The sequence below is a fragment of the Gymnoscopelus microlampas genome (genome assembly GCF_963454915.1).
Source record: "Gymnoscopelus microlampas genome assembly, chromosome: 1".
NCBI lineage: Eukaryota > Metazoa > Chordata > Actinopteri > Myctophiformes > Myctophidae > Gymnoscopelus > Gymnoscopelus microlampas.
The window spans coordinates 23,690,764-23,705,072 of record NC_139962.1 but is presented as its reverse complement, the minus strand read 5'-3'; the positions used below and the strand labels follow the sequence as shown (position 1 = coordinate 23,705,072).

The 14,309-nt window shown below is 40.2% G+C and overlaps 1 protein-coding gene across 2 annotated transcripts in view; it reads left to right on the top strand.

Moving 5' to 3' along the window:
- Window positions 1-10,380: 10,380 nt before the first annotated feature.
- Window positions 10,381-14,309, top strand: part of LOC311059614 (semaphorin-4B-like) — an 88,037-nt gene continuing 84,108 nt past the window's right edge. For both annotated transcript variants that reach the window (XR_014602179.1, XM_084077618.1), the window contains exon 1: window positions 10,381-10,673. The gene's annotated coding sequence lies outside the window, so the exon portion shown is untranslated. The remainder of the gene's footprint in view (window positions 10,674-14,309) is intronic.

The following is a 14,309-nucleotide window of genomic DNA, read 5'->3' as shown; positions in this document are numbered from 1 at the left end:
AATTAAAAACAGAGGACAAATACACATAGGACAAGTGACTTAAAGGCACAGCGATGGAGTGAGCCATCTGTATCCAAGGGCCAGTCCAGCCGGGGAATAAGTTTATCTCCAATTAGTATTTAAGTGAAGCCACAATGTTCTGTGTGTGTGTGTGTGTGTGTGTGTGTGTGTGTGCGCGTGCGTGCGTGCGTGCGTGCGTGCGTGCGTGCGTGCGTGCGTGCGTGCGTGCGTGCGTGCGTGCGTGCGTGCTGCATTATATTCTGTCCAGCTTGCATACCAGAGCAGTCCTGCCTGAAGCTTATAATGTGTGATACAGTGACTTAAAGACAGCCCAGGGCGAAAGCAACCTGCCCCATATACAGTAGTCTGACTTTGTATGGGGTTTTTGTCTCAATGGAAGAGAGTAAAGGTCCTTACACACTGGCGAAAATAGCGAATATACGCAAAATTCGGACTCGTTCCGAATAATTAAAAGACGCTTTTTCGCTTCGCTTTTTCGCTTTTTCGCTTTTTCGCTCCATGTACGGAGCCATTGACTTTATAAGGTTTTAAAAAAAAACGCATTATTCGCACGAAAAAATCGCCCCGGTGTGTAACAACCTTAACTCTACCATACAGATGTAGCCTACTACTAGTTATATTGTATTAACATACTCTACCATGTGTACTAGTTATATTGTATTAACATACTCTACCATACAGATGTAGCCTACTACTAGTTATATTGTATTAACATACTCTACCATGTGTACTAGTTATATTGTATTAACATACTCTACCATACAGATGTAGCCTACTACTAGTTATATTGTATTAACATACTCTACCATACAGATGTAGCCTACTACTAGTTATATTGTATTAACATACTCTACCATACAGATGTACTAGTTATATTGTATTAACATTCTACTCTACCATACAGATGTACTAGTTATATTGTATTAACATACTCTACCATACATATGTACTAGTTATATTGTATTAACACACTACTCTACTATACAGATGTATTGTATTAACATACTCTACCATAGATGTAGTTATATTGTATTAACATGCTCTACCATACACATAGGTTAAAATAACCTTTTATTCATTAAAATAAGTTCCGGATGGCTGCTTTAATAGCTATTATGTTCACTGTTAGCCCAATTGAATTAAATATTCAATCCACAAAGTCACCTTCCCATTCATAGTAAGCGGAGCAGCCCCATGGCTCTATGTTCATATGACATTAAAGATTAGAACCTCTTTGCTTGCTTGATAGAGCCATGATGAGAATGATGAAATATATAATGTGAGTTCCTTAAGGCCTATATACTTTCTTATGATGGATGCAATGCAAATCACAATGTGTCAGCATATGGCACATTGTGAGCTTGTAGATCGGTTATTTTCAATATTTTGAAAAATAATAATTAAAACAATAAAATAAAATAGGCTCCAATCATTTGGAAATGTAGGAAATTGTTAGAGTTTTTGTTTATAATGATAAGTACAAAACAGGGATGTTGGTTGAAAAAGCCTTTAATTTAGTTCTGGACCATACCTCAAGACATTAATAATCAACGACTCATTATTATTTCACTCTCACAGTGCCTGGAGGCAGTATAACACCCCCCCCCACACACACACACACACACACACACACAGCCACCCAACCCCCCACACACTCCTTCTCAGGACCTTCACCTCTGCCCTGTTCTTGCTGCATGCTGTTGCCATCGGGACAGACATCTCGTATCTCCACATTTCAACTTTTTATGTTTCTTATTCCGTAACTTAACGCCCTACTGCATTATACGAGAGTGATGCACAAAAGCCGTGAAAATAGCAGATCTACAAGCTTGCTTGTAGATATATTTTCACAGTTTCAAATATGTTTAAAACAATAATGGGGGGGGGAAATGAATGGTTTTGGACATACAAGGTTTTTACCCGACAGCAACGGTGTAGACTAGAAGCCAAGCTGCTTCCTTCAGAGGAGAATAAATCCATGTATTGAACCCAGACACACTGTAACACATCCACACATTATAAACTGCATCGACCGTCACCAGTGGTGGACAAAGTACTCAACTCCAGAGTCAAAGTACCGATATAGGATACTCCTGTTCAAATATTACTCCGCTACAAGTTGCTCAGTCAAATTTGTGCTTGAGTTAAAGTACTAGTGTAGGCCTACTTGCCTAAAAAATACTTTAAGTGTTCAAAAGTAGGCTACATGCTTTTTAAAATTTAAAATAAAGTAGAAATTACAAAGTGCATTTTTGTGTTTTTCAATCAATGCAATTTAGACATCATAGAAAATAGTAAATACATGACATTTCCCAAAAGCTCACAATGCGTCGCACTGCATGCATTGTGAGCTTGTAGATCGGCTATTTTGTGCATTTCTTCATGCATTTCTTCATAATGCACCTTTGTCCTGTAAATGTAATATTTGTCTTTGAAATGTAGTGTAGAGTGAAAGTGGAGTGAAAGTCACAACAAGTATCCAAAAATCCAAATACTCAAAAAAGTAAAGTACAGATATAAAAAGAAAATTGCTTCAGTAGCTACAGTACTCAAGTAAATGTAATGTGTTACCATTGAATAAATCCAGCTGTATTGAACACAGACACACAGTAACATCCACACATAATAAACTGCATCGACCGTCAGCGCTATCATCTGTGTTCTGCTCGAGACTCTCCAGGGAATGTCTTCTTAAACCCACATTAAACCACATTAGTCTATAATGTCCTATAGAGTCCATGTTAAGCACTATACACGGTTGTGTGTGTGTGTGTGTGTGTGTGTGTGTGTGTGTGTGTGTGTGTGTGTGTGTGTGTGTGTGTGTGTGTGTGTGTGTGTGTGTGTGTGTGTGTGTGTGTGTGTGTGTGTGTGTGTGTGTGTGTGTGTGGGTGGAGGGTATGATGGGGGTGGGGTGTGTGGTGCTGTTAGGGTGGAGAGGAAATCTATGCCTCTCCTTTTGATATCCCCCCTCTGATCATTCTTATCCGGTGGAGATATTAATCCCTGTCTTTGGTCAGATTGATTAGATACATGTACGTATTTCCTTTTGGCAAATGTAGACTGTCTGACATGTTTTATATGTATTTGCTTGGTAATAACACAAATTAACATTTTAATTTAAAATTTATGTTAACCACATTTACCCATTTAAAAAATATATAATAATTTTATTGAAAAAAAGGCCATTAAAAAAAGAAAAGGAAAAAAACACAGCCCTGTCACACATCAGAAGGACAATATCAATCCCCAGAAGCACGGACGTGTGTTTTCAATGAGTCTAACATGGTTAACTTGGACTTTGAAGTCAATGGGTTTATATACTGTAGGGAGTGAGCGTGTCTAATAAAATGAATATCAAATATCTAAATATTGAATCGAGCAACTTAACAACGGTCTGGGGTGGTCACAAAAGCCAGAGTAGATGTTAAAATGACCGCAGAAGTGTTTTAAAGTAAAATATCCCTTTGAGTAAATATGATCATGGTTTGTTGGTGCCACATGCTTCTGTTGTCATGTGTCAGGTCACGACCTTTACCACATACATGTACTACCTCATTGTGCTTTCTTTCTTTCTTTCTTTCTTTCTTTCTTTCTTTCTTTCTTTCTTTCTTTCTTTCTTTCTTTCTTTCTTTCTTTCTTTCTTCCCTCCCTTCTTTGCTTTCATTCTTGCTTTTTCTTGCTTGTTTTTCTTTCCAGTCAATCAGTAGTGTTTATTCTGAACAGCACAACAGAAATGCCAAAAACTAAACATCATTATTGTGTAGCCTCCCTCCCACACATGTGTCGCTTTCTTTCTTTCTTTCTTTCTTTCTTTCTTTCTTTCTTGCTTTCTTGCTTTCAGTAGGACCAATCATTGGTAGAGTAGGTATCATCATTTGATTGAGGAATAGTTATCTGGCTTGAGAGACTACTGGACAGTAACTAAGTAGCCTACATATACTTAAGTACTGTACTTCAGTAAATATTTTTAGTATCTATACTTTACTTGAGTATTTGTATTTTTGGATACATAAGACTTTCACTCCACTACATTTCAAAGACCAATTTTGTAATATGAATGAACCACTTAACGGCAGATCTAGAAGCTCACAATGTATCTCTTCCTTACGTGTTGTGAGCTTGTAGATCTGTTTTTTTTTTACTAATATCATTTTCTTTTGCTTGAAAATCTTTGAGTTGTTCTGGAAAATGTCAAAGAATTGAATACAGCTATGCATTGATACTGTATTTAAACGACGGCAATCTTCTAAACCTTGCCCCCGTTGTTTTACGGAGTATAAGAAAAAAGAACCAGTCACATTCAGATGACAATATGTCAGGACTGAAAGTGAGAGCTAATTAAAGCTGATGACATGATCTGTATTGCCTGCCTAATTATTTTCCCTGTCACCTCAACTACACACACAGATCTGGTGCGTGCGTGCGTGCGTGCGTGCGTGCGTGTGTGTCAGGTAGGCAGGGGACAGTCAGGAATTGGAAGTGGGGGGGTCTGTGATAAGGACATGAAGTACCATCTGTGGTGACACACAGTGATGTACACTCATCGTCACTGATGCTGTGTTGGCTGCGTATCGTCGCTGTCAGGCGGAAACCTTGTATGTCCAACACCATTACTTTTCAGGAAATAGAAAGACGAGCCACAAGCTCTTGTTAATACTTTTCATTGGTTACATATTTATGAAACTCCCTGACAGACTTAACATCTTTCACTTGGACAAGTACATGAAGGAATAGTTCCCAGGAGAGAGGACCCATTTATCAGCTTCAGTTTTATAGTGTTAGGATTCCAATTTTGTCCACTCATTGTTTGGTTTCATCACTTCCAATTTCACTTGTTTATCCTGTATCCTGTATGTGTTTTCTGTCCAGAGGGAATGACATTGGTATCCTGACCTGAAATAAAGAGCTGGAGAGACAGGGAGAACCCTGTCACTGAACAAACCCTGCAATGATTTGACAATGAGTTTTTTTTTTAACGCTTATTCTAACAAAGACCTATCACGTACACAACCTTTAAATTAACCCCCTTTGCTGTATGAATACATAAATACATAAATCATCAAAATGTTCCACTGTGAGAGCCTCCCCCCGCCCCTCCCCCCGTGTTAGCGAGAAGGTTTGAATGAGACGTGGGGACATTTTTGGGACTGCCAGGCTGCTGGGACAAGACGATGACGCAGGATGAGTCATGCAGACTTTTATAGAGCGTTGTGTTTTCTTACGCAGTAGGACTCAAGAGGCACAGAGCCCAGTCTGCTCTGTCATTGTCACAGCCATGCCTGGGGTGCAGCCCAAACGCACTTAAAGCTGGAGGCTGTGGATGCTGAGGCCCCCACACACACCAGCCTGACGTCAGCCTTGATAAGTGTCGATAAGCGTCTGAAAATATGTTATAGCATTGTAATCAGCTTACAACACTGTATGATATAAGCACTCATGAGTAATCATAATGCAATCATAACACATTATACAGACTTTTATATTAACCTATAAGGACAATTATCATAATACTTCATGGTTGGTTACTCACAGACCAGTGAGTGTCCAGCAATTATGAAGTATTATAATATTTGACCATATAAGTCATTATATTTGTGCAAATGTAAATGCTAACGCTAAATTACTAAATAAAAACAAGTACATTTTAATCCTGGTAATCCACAGCTGGCCATGGATTGGAAAAGCTATACATCTGGGAGCTGACATGTCCAACATCCTGTATTATTCAATGAGTCTGTCAAAATACTTAACCCCAATAAGAGCACCACAGTGGGGCCCTAATAATAATGGCTGGTGTACATGCACCCCCAATGTGTTCACATGTTTACTGGGGGTTGATGAGGTCCACAAGCTTTGGGAAGTCTTCACTTGGGACTTTCTGCTTCACTTCATCATGTTGTTTTAGATAGAGAGCTGCAGTGTTTCACACACACACACACACACGCACGCACGCACGCACGCACGCACGCACGCACGCACGCACGCACGCACGCACGCACGCACGCACGCACGCACGCACGCACGCGCGTACTTTGTTTTTCAAAAATCACCAAATAGTTTTACTTTTTTCTCTCTCGAAACTAGCAGATCTATATCATCGTGACACATTGTGAGCTTATAGATTGGCTATTTTCATTTCACCATTGTACGACGTGAGAGAGAGACGCTGTGTTTCTGTCGTGGTGTGTCTTAACCAGAAATCATTCATTTGTTATCCAATTAAAAACAACACACACACACACACACACACACACACACACACACACACACACACACACACACACACACACACACACACACACACACACACACACACACACACACACACACACACACACACACACACACACACATCTCCTCACCCCCACATGAGACCACTTAATGTTGATCAAAGTGCCTCTTCCCCCAAACCTCCACAGCTTCACGGATCTGTGTCGTTGAACATCTTCATGTCTGCAGATTACCAACCGCACTCTTTGATTTGCTGCCACTTTTTCCCCCCAGAATTGGGCGGAGGGGCTAATTTGCACCGATAGCAAGCTGTGAAACTACAAGGAGGACTGTTTTTTAGGAGGTTTTGAAGATTGCAGTCAGTGGCAGACCTATATACCACCTACAGTGAGCCAGAGATTCAACACTGTGTTGAATACCAGTGGTGGAAGAACTTTAGAAGTAGTCTACTCTAATCTGTTTTACTTGAGTAAAAGATGCAATACCACAATGGAGAAATGCTGGTTAAAAGTAAAAGTGAGAACTCATAAAAAAGAGCAGACAAAATTGGAACTGGAACACTATAAAATTGAAGCTGATGAATGATCTTTGTGGGGTTCTCTCTCCTGGTTGGATCAAATTGGTATCCTGGCTTTTCTGTTTACTACAGAGCTGGGGAGACGGGGAGACCCCTGTTACTGAACAACACTCTAATCTATAGCAATGATTACTATCAGAATATAGAGCTTTAACTTTTTAACAAAAGGTTACACAGTCTTTAAATTGTTAATTCGGTTGAATGGCTTACCTGCTCCCTGTTGTTATGAGCCTGACTTTTTCAGAAGTTGGACGATTATAATCTTCTCCCCAAAGTAATCCATGATTCAAGAGCCTCAACAGATTAAAGAAGGGAGCCTTTGATTTGGTCGCTCTTCTGTTTGGTTTGGAAGAGTGACAATCTTTTCAGAATAAAACAACAACATTCTGTCTGGGCCTGGCTCTCAAAATGTCCTCAAGCAAGGTCATGGTCTGTGGTGTAAAGTAACTAAGTACATTTACTCAAGTATTGTACTTGAGTAAGTACAATTTCAAGGTACTTTTACTTTTCTTCAGCATTTCCATGTCTTCATGACTTCATTCTACTCCTCTACTGTACATCTCAGAGGCAAATACGTTTTACTCCACTACATTTATTTGACACTTACTAGTTACTTAGCATATTTAGATTATTCATAATTAATCAAATTGATTATATATATATATATATATATATATATATATATATATATATATATATATATATATATATATATATATATATATATATATATATATGGGTCCATATAATATAATAAATATAATAAAACAAATCTTCTAACCTTTTCAAAAATAGCAGATATGACACGATACAACACGTTGTGAGCTTTTAGAAAATAAATATTGAAAGATTATCAAGTAAGAAAAATAACAAATAACACATAACACAAACAACAACAATATATAAATTGACGCCAATACCTTTGTACTTTCAATTATACGATTTTGAATGAAGGACTTTTAACTTGTAACCAACTGTTTTTACACTGCATTGCATCTTTTACTTAAGTCCAAAATCTGAGTAGGCCTACTCCCCCCCCCTCCCTGGTCAAGGTAAACTTTATTCTCCCACAAGGGGACATTTTGGGTAAAGCCTTGATTATCGTCTTTGATTGATTACGTTATCCTGTTTCTCTGAGGTCACTGCAAAATTATTGCCAATGTTTCACTTCACAGAAAACAAGGGACTTTAAGCCTATACTTATTGCTGTTATCTTCTCCCCCTCTGGTTGTGATAAATGGTTTTGTGAGAGGCTACAAAAAACATGATAATGATGATAATTTGAGTTGTGGGTTCAGTGGTGGAAGAAGTGCTCTGATTGTTTACTTAAAGCAGCGCTGTGTAACTTTTCTCTTCTACCCCAGATTTGAACCTGGTTTCCTGCTTAAGTGCTGACATTTTTACCATTGAACTAATAGAGCCTGCCTGCTTGCTCAAGGGATAAATTGAATCTTGACCATCAGGTCAAAATCCGTGTTGGATCCTCTGTCTAGGTGAGACATGACCTTTGACACGATCTAAATGTCTCAATAGAAGAGCAGGGAGACAAAATACAACCACCCCAATTGTATAAGTTATAATGTATTAACGTACCCTACCATACAGATTGGACACATTTTTATTTTATTCTTTAAACAAAGTTTTAAGGCTTTAAGTAAAGGTATAGCGATACCACAATGTAGAATTACTGTGTTACAAGTAACAAGTATTGGCCTCAAGATATACTGACAGTACCAAAAGCAAAAGTACTCATTATGCAAAATGTCTAATTTTTCAGAATATGTCAAATTCTTTTGAAAATGGCATGCTCACAAATAGGTATTTTCAAAAAGACAAAGTATAAAACAGTTATATAGATATAAAATAGGTAAGTATACAATAAGGTTGCTTAATGTAGGTTTTGTAATAATAATCTAAATATTCAAAGTGACTTGTAACTAAAGTTTTCAAATAATTGTAGTAGAGTAAAAAGTAAAACAAAAAGGTCTCTGAGATGTAATGGAGTATAAAGAAGTATAAAGCATAAAAAAATGGACATTCTCCAGGAAAGTCAAAATTGTCCGTGAGTAAATGTACTACTTTCCACTATAGTGTGTTAACACTCTGACATGCATAGTTCTGTGGACTGGAGGATTGACAGACAGACAGACAGACGGACGGACGGACGGACAGACAGACAGACATAGAACGAACAGAGGGGTTAGACTGACAGACAGACAATCCTTTGTGTTCTCGAGACTTAAAGAAGAACTTGCCGTCTATAGACTCAACCATTCTTTTCATGTCTTTGGGACACAAAGAGGTGACATGAATGACTGGGTCTGGTTGTGTTCAGCTCTTTATGTCTTTGTTAATAATCTCTTGTAATGTTCTTTGTGGTGGACCTTCTCAGTTCTCCTCCATTGTAGGACTTACGTCTGATTAATAAGACGGAGTGACAGCGGGACGCCCCGTGTGGACAGAGAGGGCTTATCACTGATATGTGAAGACAAATGGATTTTCTCTGTGTTGAAATCTACGAGCAGGTTATTTCACCTAAGAGAGAGAGGGGGAACGGGGAAAGGGGGACGGGGATAGAGAGGGAGAATGGTGGTGATTGGAGTGAGAGAGCAATAGAAAACTAGAAAAGTGCACTCCTATAGAGTGCAGATCTCTGCCAGGTCAGAGATGTGTTTGTTGGGGTGCAGCCCAGGACATGAGGAAGCTGCGGGGGTAATAGAGTTGGTACGACAGACTGTTTGCGTTTGTGTTAGTGGTGCTCCCTATGGGAAGAAGTGAAAGCGCTTTGGAGTGTGGTTTGAAGGTGAAGTGGCCTATTCAAAGTTTCACATTGATCGTTCCAGCGGGTTATTTAGATTAGATGTTCACAGATGACATATAGAGAGAGATGCACACACGCGTACGCACGCACGCGCACGCACGCGCGTGGACAGAGTCGAAAACATCATCTCTGCCCCTGACCGTTCCAGCCTGGTGGAGATAATACATTTGTGGATCTAAAGTGGGGTCCATGCAGGGACCCCCCCACCTGAAAATGTATTTTCTGTTTAATAAAGAGCTGGAGAGACATGGAGAGACATGGAGACTCATGTTACTGAACAAACACTCTATTAGCCTGGCATGGCCAGACTAATATCACTGCGTAGATATTAGTCTGGAATTTCTGTGTGGAACCTGCATTTCCGAGGGGCAAATAAAAAATGCCTCTGGTGATAAACCCGCCCGAGACGTAAAGGTAGGCCTACTGAAAAAATGGAAATACTCCAGTAAAGTAAAAACACCTAAAACATTTACTTAAGTACGGTATACTTGAGTAAATGTACTTGGTTACTTTACACCACTGGGGAGGGGAGGGGAGGGGAGGGGGGCTGAGTTGTTCCAGTCTCCTCCACCATGCATCAAAGAGGCAGCGTGCGTGCGTGTGTCGTGCGTGTGTTGGAGGAGGAGGAGATAGGAGGAGGAGGGGCTTCAAGTTTGTCCACTCCAAAGAGCTCAAACAATCCTCAGTTTGTAGTAGTAGAAGCAAGAGAAAGCACACGTATACACACACACACACACACACACACACACACACCGCTACACGCAAGCGCGCACACACCAACAGACAGAGAAAAAAACACGCACAGGCGTTGTGAACTTGTGATGGTGGACGGGCAGACAGACAGACAGACAGACCGACCAGGTGAATGAATTCATTGCATGGAATACAGCGGGGTTTGTGGATCTATTTTAAAGCCATTTATGGAGCAGGACACAGCAGCGATGCACAGCTGAACCGAATCATCGCTTATTGAACTGTTCTCTCCGCAGTGTTTGGACCATCATATCATATCATGGTAACTCGGTAAGGATAGCCGTTTGTTTCCCTCTCGTTTGTTCTGCTTCATTCACATGACATTTAACGGGCTAAGCCGTATATTTGACTAGTGTTGTTGTGTGCTATAATATGGAGTTACGTGGTTACAATACTGACGGACGGTGATGTTCCCTCGGCTCAGCCCCCATAGTAGTGTTCGGCTGGGTCTGGTGGTGTTAGTTTTGAGGGAGCATAGGTAGGTATAGGCTACTGTCATGGTTATTCTCTATCTACCTCTGTTATGATCATTCATATCCATGGTTCTTCTCTACCTCTGTTATGACCATTCATATCCATGGTTCTTCTCTACATATGTTATGATCATTCATATCCATGGTTCTTCTCTACCTCTGTTATGACCATTCATATCCATGGTTCTTCTGTAAATCAAGGTCTCCCCTTCTCCACTCTGACTGTCAGAGTTACAGATTTGTAAAGGGTCAATTTAGACCCCCTAAAGCAGTAATTCTCCTCAAACATTTTCATGCCAAGGACGCAAACTGTATTTGGCTGCGGACCCCCATCTGAAAATGTTTTGTGCCAGGGACCCCCAGAAAAGGAGATTTATATTAAATAAATTCAAAATTATTCAACATTTCCATAATTTTCTAACAATTAGAAAAAATAGCAGCTGTGCTCACAGCGTGGCGGGCTGTAGATCTGCTATTTTCGAATAGATAAAGTGCTTTAGAAAGGATTGCGATGCTAAATTAACTACTTTTGCTGGGGACCCCTTGGAACCCCTCCAAGGACCCCTGGGCGTCCCCGGACCCCTCTTTGAGAACCAATGCCTTTTAAAGGAACCCAGTGAGTTCCTGGAACCACTGCTCTAAATAATGTTTAAATATCATCATGGAATGCCCATAGGGGACTGTTGCGTTTGTCAGTGGCGTGTGGAAGTATTAATAGAACCATCTGAACAGCAAATAAAATAAGTTCAGCTCTTACATGTGACTGAGGGATGAAGTTCAAGTTGAACTGCATTGATATAGAATAGAGCAGGGGTCTTCGACAGGGGGTCCGGGACCCCTAGGGGGTCCTCAGGTTAACTACAGGGGGTCTGCCAAATCTGATAGGGACTTTTTTTTTTTTTTAACACTAAACACTTGAACCTATCCCTCCCTATTCTGAGGGGAACATTAGCTGAAAATAGCAGATCTATAAGCACACAACGTGAGCTTGTAGATCGGCTATTTTCGGCAAAGAGGTTTGGCGTTGAGGGAAAAAAAGAGCAGACCAAGTACAGAGCCAACGGTCAAATTTACAAAGTATTGAAGGTTTAAGTAGTTAAATGTCTGAAAACGCACGTTTAACATGAATACAAATGTACTGGGTTCCCTGCTTCATCCCCCCTCCCTCAGCTAGGGGGGTCCTTGGCCTGAAAAACGTGGAAGACCCCTGGATTAGAGTTGAAATGTCCTGACTGTTCTGTCACATTGTGAGGGTATAGATAGAAGACAAAACCTGATGGAATGGATGGATGTCTTTACTGTTTAAATGTTTGATCATCTGTTCTGACCAGGGGATCGATCATCTACTGTAAAGCAGCGGTAGTAACACTAAGTACATTTACTTGAGTAGGCCCACTGTACTTGAGTACGTTTTTGATATTTCGTTTTTTTTTTTTTTTTTTGAAACGTATGACTTTCACTCCACTACATTTCAAAGATAAATATTTTACTTTTGACTCATCTGTCCTGGAACTGTTACAGTGAATAAAACGTGTACGAATTAACAATTATCTTTAAAGAAAATAGCCAATGTATGAGTTTTTTGAGCTTGTAGATCTGCTATTTTCACTATTTTCAATACAGCAATGCATTGATATTAAAAACAAAATGTACTTTTTAATACTTTTAAAAGCATTTACTCCAGTACTTAACTCAAGTGCAATTTTGACTGAACAACTATTAGTATCTATAATTTGACCCAAGTATGACACATCTCACACACATTTGACTCAAGTAGCCTGCTGGAGAGGAGTGCTTTGTCCACCACTGCTTTAACGTGCTATAAATAACTTGTTTATTGTGATAATTATTATTTCTTTGTCCTAAAGCAACATGGACAAAAGTATTGCTGCTAGCCATTTAGTGTTTATAAAACTCAGCGACTGCAGCAGGCTGTGTGGACACATGATTGAAATGAAAAACTTTGTCTTGTGTCAAATGATGATGACACTTGTGTTAGTTCCACTAACATTCTTGTCATTCTTGTCATATATCCTGGTGTTGCGTTGAATTGTGCCTCATTGCTGGGTATTGAATTCATGTATTTACAGAGCTCAATAACTGAAGTTGAAAAGCTTAACTGACTGACTGTACATGGAAACATCGGCAGCATTAGGGATGCAAGAAAGCAACACACACACACACACACACACACACACACACACACACACACACACACACACACACACACACACACACACACACACACACACACACACACACACACTTTTTCCAGGCTCGGTTCACAGATGACACACACACACACACACACACACACACACACTCACACTCACACTCACACTCACACTCACACTCGTCTCACACTCACACTCACACACAATGCTAATGTTCAGAATGACTGAATTGTAGACTGTGTGCTGGGACCAGCTTCAGATACAGTATCGCTTAACAGGCTATCATTGCTGTTTTTCTTTCCCTCTCTTGACTGATTCATATGTTAATAATTTCTTCAGATAAAACATGTTGGCCTGGGGTCTCCTCTCTATCTCACACACACACCAACACCCACCCAAAACAAACACACTCCACCCAGACTCCACACCCACTTTAACAACTGAGGCCTGGTCTGTGTGTGTGTGTGTGTGTGTGTGTGTGTGTGTGTGTGTGTGTGTGTGTGTGTGTGTGTGTGTGTGTGTGTGTGTGTGTGTGTGTGTGTGTGTGTGTGTGTGTGTGTGTGTGTGTGTGAGAGGATGGGGGAGGGGCTGGGGGTGGTCACTCATAACCCCCAGAATGTTATGATAGTCACTGGTGCAAAGTAACTAAGTACATTTACTCAATTACTCATGTATTTAAGTACAATTCTGAGGGACTTTACTTATTTTTATTTTTGGGGGGGAACAATTTATACTTCTCTACTACATCTTGGAGGCAAATATTGTACTTTTTACTCCACTACACTATTTGAAAACTTTAGTTACTTCTAGTTTTAGATTATTATTATAAAACATACTGGTGGTATAGCTCATAGTGTGTATTTAGACAGCGGGCAGAAGGGGAAAAAAAGCTGATGGGAATGTAGTGAACCCGGGTCTTCAGAGGCCCAGAGGCCCTTTGTCGTTCCTTCCCCTCCACTGGCAAAATGTGGGAAAACTGTCATCCCTCTGCACCCAGGAGGAGGCCAGATTGGACCCCTTCGGACAAGGTTTCTCAAACGTTTTAATTTCAAAGATCCCCAGTTTACTATACCCATAACTCTGAGAGTGTGCAAATGGAACCAAATGGACCACTTATTTAGCTGGGCCCCCCCTGGAACCCCCCTCATTGACTCCCGGGGTCCACGAACCCCACTTTGAGAACCACTGATTTATGATGCCAGAATGTATCCTTTAAGTTTAGGAGGCCAGATTGTACCATTTAGGAGGCCAGATTGTAC